This window comes from Misgurnus anguillicaudatus, chromosome 3, assembly GCF_027580225.2.
Source record: "Misgurnus anguillicaudatus chromosome 3, ASM2758022v2, whole genome shotgun sequence".
Taxonomy (NCBI): domain Eukaryota; kingdom Metazoa; phylum Chordata; class Actinopteri; order Cypriniformes; family Cobitidae; genus Misgurnus; species Misgurnus anguillicaudatus.
In genome coordinates this window covers 7,681,240-7,688,125 of record NC_073339.2, presented here as the reverse complement: position 1 = coordinate 7,688,125, position 6,886 = coordinate 7,681,240, and the positions used below count along the sequence as shown (strand labels likewise).

At 33.4% G+C, this 6,886-nt stretch overlaps 1 long non-coding RNA gene across 3 annotated transcripts; it reads left to right on the top strand.

The window, feature by feature from the left end:
* The first annotated feature begins 1,683 nt into the window (after positions 1-1,683).
* LOC141358809 (uncharacterized) lies at positions 1,684-3,616 on the top strand. 3 transcript variants are annotated; one of them, XR_012365255.1, is made up of 3 exons: positions 1,684-1,702; positions 2,169-2,268; positions 2,811-3,616. It is a non-coding gene; the product is annotated as an uncharacterized lncRNA (long non-coding RNA). The 3 variants fall into 3 exon arrangements; XR_012365257.1 differs by having other exon boundaries at positions 1,688-1,702; positions 2,817-3,616; XR_012365254.1 differs by lacking the exon at positions 1,684-1,702 and having other exon boundaries at positions 2,034-2,268.
* Positions 3,617-6,886: the final 3,270 nt, after the last annotated feature.

Here is a 6,886-nt window from a genome sequence, read left to right as displayed (position 1 = left end):
TTACTAAAATATATATATATATATATATATATATATATATATATATATATATATATATATATATATATATATATATTTCCTGTGTTTTCAAAAATAATTTTGGATTTAATGTAAACCTTTAAGTAGAGTAAAATTAAAAAGTGGAAGAAGGTTATTTAAACTGTTAAAGGACTAATGACCCTGATGTCAAAGTTTTTTTTTTTTTAAATCTATCTTTTATTTACTCCTTCTTAAAACTGTGCTTTATCCATTTTGTCTTTTTGTAATAGTATGTTAATGAACAAAAAAGTATGCCTGTTGCCCTTTATTTGTCTGTATGTATTCTTATGCGATGTTACCATTGAACGTTAACTTCTCAGCAATGTCATGAGGTTTCTCCACCTTCTCCTACCTTATTGGTTGTTGTGAACACTGTTGTGTGTAATTATATACATTTTAAAATGGCATCTCTGTATTAAACAGCAAAATTTTACAAACCCTTAATTACAAAGATATATACAGTACTAACTTTTAGTAACTTTTACATGTATCTGAAAATAAATCACAATGCATTTAAAGACAATTCATGAACAATCTATTAAATAGAATGACAATTTACACAAGTTGATTGTATTTTTTTTGAACAGGTATTTAAATTTAAGCATATATTTTTTAATTAAAGGGGATCTTATGAAAAACTTTCAATTCTTTTACTAGAAGTCAATGAAAATTGAGCAGGACCAAAACATTTTACAGCTGATCGCTGTCAAAAAAGTTCAGCGATCACGTCCAAAGTATAACAGCAATGACAGTGTTCTTAATATGACAAAGTAAGTGTTTTGATTAATGCCATTAATGTTTATTTTTTAATCAGTCTATACCACTAGTCAACTAAATGAATATAACATGGCAAAGATGAATGCACATTAATATACTCATTCAACAGATTTATAGCATTTTGAGAAAAAAAAAACTTTTCTTCTTTTCTTTACATTAATATGTAACTTGTGCCATTTTCTATTACAAGTTATACATTGATAATTATTCTATAATGCAGTTCATTATGATCTTTTCTTGGAGTAAAATTATTACTGATTAATTTTCTGTACATTTTTCAAACAGAGAGTTAAACATAAACAACATAAATCATGACAGATTTTTTTTGTTTTCAGAGCATCATTCCTTTATTAATTATGTCTAAATTATGAATCAGCACATCCAATGTTCCTGGCCTTTCAATTTAAGCAGCAAAATATGTGAAAACATGAATGAGCATGGCTTAAATATACTACAAACAGGAAGTAGAATGAGAGATTGGGTTCATAGTCTAGTTAGCGAGAGGGTTCCATTACAGGCTGGTATAACAGTACCCCTCACAGTGTTCCCTAAAGAGACACCACCCAGCTCAAACACAGAATTAAGGGGTGGGCTTGGCTGAATGGATCATTGCCAGCCAGGCCACGTGCAGCGAGGCCAAGAGCACAGAAGTCACTGCCAGCGAGGCTGAGAATGACGGCATTGAGGCCGTTTCAATTTTTGCCTAATCTAAAACCCATGTCATGATGGCCACAGTATGCTTTTTGTGAATCCTGACATATCTAAACCTATTTATCCATGCTCCACAGCCCAGGCCCATTACCCCAAGGCCAAAAGTCCTCACTTCACTCTGCCTCGTTCATTTTCACCAGTCCCCCAAAAAATATTTAAGGAGCTGATCATGTATGTGAGTGATGACAGAATTTTTATTTCTTCTCTTTATACGAATATGATTCAGTACATAAATAACATTTAATGGCTTTTAAATGTAAGCATCAAAAAAAAAAGTAAAAACATTGATACTCTACGCATGCAACTCTATGCTAAAACTAAAATTGGGATCCCTAAATCAAGGTTTCTTGAAAAATTTTCATGCTGTTTTACAATAAAGATAAAAGACTAACAGGTAAAATAATATCATTTTAATATAAACATAAACCCATTTCTGCAACACCAGCTACAAAAGCAAGTGTTGTCAGGTGGTACTGTATATTATCTATACATAGCTACTAGCCAGCTATTAATAAATTGTATCTTTGTGTTAGTGAGTTTATTTATTGTGAGTTTAATGTTTTAATCACATAAAAGTATTTCACAGATACCTTCCAATATAAAAGCACAATGAAGGATTACGTTTCTCTTTCTGTATGCAGTAAGTTTCGGTTTCCTATCTTGGCTCCGCCCACTAACAGTGACGCGATTAAAACCAGTTGCTGACTTCTTCCCAGTGTATACCCAGCTCACATAAACAAGGTAAGGGATGCGCAGATTATTTTGTGCATTATGTTTATTTTCATTCCTTCATCTTCACTCTCTTTTAATAACTTCATTGCATTTGTCTAAAACAAGGCAAAATATCACCTCAGAATTCGAATTATCACCGTATTCTGTGAATTATTCACAGATTTCCTCAGATCAAATGTGCCGCGGTAAAAGAAAAATGTTTTGCATAGCAGAGTAACGAAAGGAAACAAACGTCATCAAAACGGCTCATGAATATTAATTAGTAGACGTACTGTAACAATAAAGTTCAATTTTACTCCAGTCTTTAGTTAATCTTGCTCTGGTTTAAAAAAAATAAAGTGCTTTGTTATGTTATGTTTTGTCTTGTTTTCATTCATTTGAAAACCATGAAGTGGTTTCTGTGGAGCAATATTTTGCCTTTTTCTTAATAAACAGCTGATGGTTAATAATGCTGTTAGCAATAGAAACCATTAGAATTTGTAGTTTATATTTTTACATTTCAGAAAAAAATATTTTCTTTGTTAAATGCATTTCTTTTTTTCTGTCTCCAGAAACAGAACGGTCCGGACCATGGTGACGACACTGGAAGACTTGTCTGATCTGAGAAACACCAGGTTTGGTCAGCCGTATCCCAGGCATGGTCTCAGTCTGCTGTGGTGGTTTGCAGATGATTGCGTCGACAGGATCAGCAATAGAGGAAGAATGATGGCACGATACGACCCTGAAGATGGATATTTTGGCTTCCATGAGTTTCATAATGCTGAAGATCTTCTTCCAGACACTGATCTAACATACTATGAGGTGGGCAACCTGAGCAACCATCACCACCATCTGGGCTCACTGCCTCATTATGTGTCTAAAAATTACGATCCTGATGTACATATCCCTGAAAGCAATACAGATCGCATTGTTGTTTCCGTCGATTCATCCCAGAATGGTCATATATGGTTTGATGAAGTTTATGTGACAAAGCATTCAGATGAAGATGGTTTCAATGAGATGTCCACCTATCACATCAGTCAGGATCTCATAGAAATTATTAAAGACTTGGAATGGAGAGATTTCATCAGGAAAGTCAAACCACGTCGTCGTCGCCGAAGATAGCAAATCTCTAACGGAGCATTTTAACTTTGATTATGATTAAATATATTCTGTTGGTTCTGGAATCTTCACAATTAAATGAATCCAAATCCACTTTATTTTTCCACTTTTTGTATTATATTCACTTTGTTCTTTCTTTCTGTTTTGACAGTCATTCCACAATTTCTTTTTAATTTTTTTGTGTTATGGCACAGAATTCCTCTTGCTGTCCTCGTAGTACAAACTGATGATAAAATAAAAGCTGGTTTTAAAAACATGTTTGTCGTTACTCACTGTTGACATATTTTTCTTAAATTCTGTATATTAGTGTATATGCAGTTTGCCATATTTTATTACCAGAAATTGTTTACCTCATGAAATGCAATAAGATGAAATGTTTTAATTATTCATTCATTCATTTATTCATGTATTTATCAAACACCAAAGAACAATAGCAGTTGACCTGTACAAAAAATGAAATAAGTAAATAATTAAAATTAATAAATAGTAAAAAAATCTTTAAAGCCAAAGTAAGACAGACAGACAGACAGACAGACAGGCAAAGGGCTGTTTAAATAATACAACCCCTTAAGCAATCAGTTATTAAAGTAGTGACCATACATTTACATTTTGTTACATTCATGCTCCAAAATATGTATTTTTCTAAACATTACTTCATATTTATTAGCTAGATTTGTCTTAATGGAAAGATTTGAGCACAAATAAATTATTTAACTATTAATTGGTTTCTGCGAGCAATAAAATAGTATCTAAGCATTAAAATCTGTATCATATCAATTGCTATGTCATTACAGTCAAGGACAACTTGGAAAAGGTCAAAATACGCAAAGATGCATATAAGTCTACACTGTAAAAAAATTCCGTAGAAATTACAATGTTATTGCAGCTGGGTTGCCGGTAATTTACCGTAGATTTACATTTATGTTATTTACTGGCAAGAGTTTGTTCAAAGTTAAATAAATTTTAAATATTAACAAGTCTTTATCTTTACAGAATAAAACTATACAATAACAGCCTCATGCAAAGCATTCTGGGAACAAGAAATCATCATCAACCTTTTTCTGTTTTTTGCTTCAGATTTTGTTTCCCAGAATGTTTTGCTTGATGCTGTTTTTTTTTAGTTTTACTCTGTAAAGATAAAGACTTATAAATGTTTAATGCTCATTTAACTTTGAACAAAATGTTGCCAGTAAAAAACATATATATAAATCTACGGTAAATTACCGGCATCCCAGCTGCAATTTCTACGGAATTTTTTTACAGTGTAAAGACGTTCCATTAATTGTCTTTGGTCATGTGTTTTCATCCATAAAAGAATAAAATCCACATCATGAACTTAGAAAAATCTATGAGAAAAATATCTGGTAGGCCTATGTATGATATATCTATGTGACTTGTTGAATATGTTTCTGTCATTCTGTCAGTTGTGTCTTACAACATAAACTTTGAGTTTCAGGAAGCAATTACAGAACAAATCTGTCACAGCTTTTCTGCGCTTTACAGGAAAACAGAAAAACAGTTGACTCCAGATTCCTAAAACTGTATTGCTTAAAACAAACTTGTTATACCAGTTTTTACAACAAGGTGCACATTAAGATTTTTTTGGTTTAAACATGGACAGTAGGCTATAATAAATGCTTATGACCCTTAAACGATGTTTCTCCCTTCTACATGTATTTCAGGAAAGCACCCGTTTAGCTTTTCTAAAACAGTGGTTCTCAAACTGGGAGTCCAGAGATTGTGCCGGGGGTCCCAGTTTTATAACATTTTATAATAAAGCAATAAGCCCCCAAAAGCAGTGGGTTACAGTGCATTTTATAACAGCTAAGGGGTGTTGTTAGGCACGACACGAAGCTGAGTGCCTAAAACACCCTTAGCTGTTATAAAATGCACTGTAACACCTGCTTCACGGGGCTTATTGCGTTTATAAAACAGTTAAGTCTTATGCATAGCAGGATTTCATAAAATAAAACACAAATAAGTTGTAATTATATTAGTACAAATATTACTCTTCTGCCAAACAAAGTAGTTCCTCAGAATCAAGTGTTGCTGAAACAGAGCGCAGTTCCCAACCAACACAGACGCAGCAAAGACAAAATTAAAAACTGTGGTGTTTATTTTCATAAATCAACATTCATTTAATTTAACATTTATATTGTGCAACTGTTAAAGTGATGATCAAATATTCTTGGAAGCATGCTTAACGCTTTTTTTAAAGTTGCCACTCTGTTTTAGTTTAATGACTTACAGAAAAATGATCTTCTTTAAATAAACATAAAATATCAAATGAAAGACAGACCTGTTTCATCCTACCTTCATTTGTTCTCTTATCACCTTTCAAAATTTTAGCTAAAAGCTGAGATAATTCCATTTTTGTGAAGAACTTTTGTAAGAGATCAGATTCAGAGCCATGATCAAAACTTACACTGTGTTTTTAGTGTTGAGTGAATGCATCAGTGTTTAAGTTGGGTAAGATAGCCACCCAGTGGATAATAGCGGAAATATGAATTTGAGGTAGAAACTCTTCGGGAAATGTTTTCTCTTTATTGACGAGATGACTCAAAGGTAGGGTTTCACATTTTGAAAAATGCTAACGGTAGCCGACTAGCAATGAAATCACGATCCCATGCTCCATTCAAATCACCATCCAAAGTCACGCCTCTTTCAAAACGCACAGATCAGACCGTCACATCTCATGTCTCATTCACCAGTGAGAAAATTTTGCAGTACAAAGTGAATAACATTACCAAAATAACCACCATAAACAACTGGTTTACATCAGAATTAGTTAAAGCACACTTTCGGTTGTGTAGACGTAGTAACTATATCGTTACGCGAATCTGTAAGCGAACACAAATTTCATGAGCAACACAATGTTTGATCAAAGTAGAATATCTGAATCCATCTAAATACAAACATATCGCGTACCTACCTTACCAAAATAAACAGTGCAACGACCCTTTCAGACCCTTTGCTGCTGTTTCATCTCGTGGTAAAGCAGTAAAGTTACTGATGATTATTTGGGTTTTTTGCTCTTTGCTGATCCAGGCAGTTTTTGCTGTTGTTTGTTATGTGGCTCCTGTGCAGGTTGTCAATTCAACAGAAAAGTTTGCCATTCTCCCTCTGTTTACAGACGGGAGATGAGGGCAAGTGAGCTTGCTGATGACGTATGGTGTCTGTGTGGACTTGCTGCGCGGTGGGCATTCAAATGTTGCTTATGGATGAGGGACAAAAAAGGCGACGTCCGATCGGACCAAGATCTATGATTAGTTGAAATTTTTTTGGTCCTACGCCTTTCACAGATGACATAAAATGTTTCTGGATCAAATGTGATACCCTGCCTTCAACAATATTTATTGACATTTATCTGGATATCGGCATTCAAAATGAAGAACCAGAACGGACCGTTTTATAAAATACTAAATTAATTTTTTATGAATTCTGTGTAAATCAACCTCAAAAACATAAGTCCACTAACCAACAGCACTACATTGTATATTTTGTATATATGTTTTGTTTTGTTTAA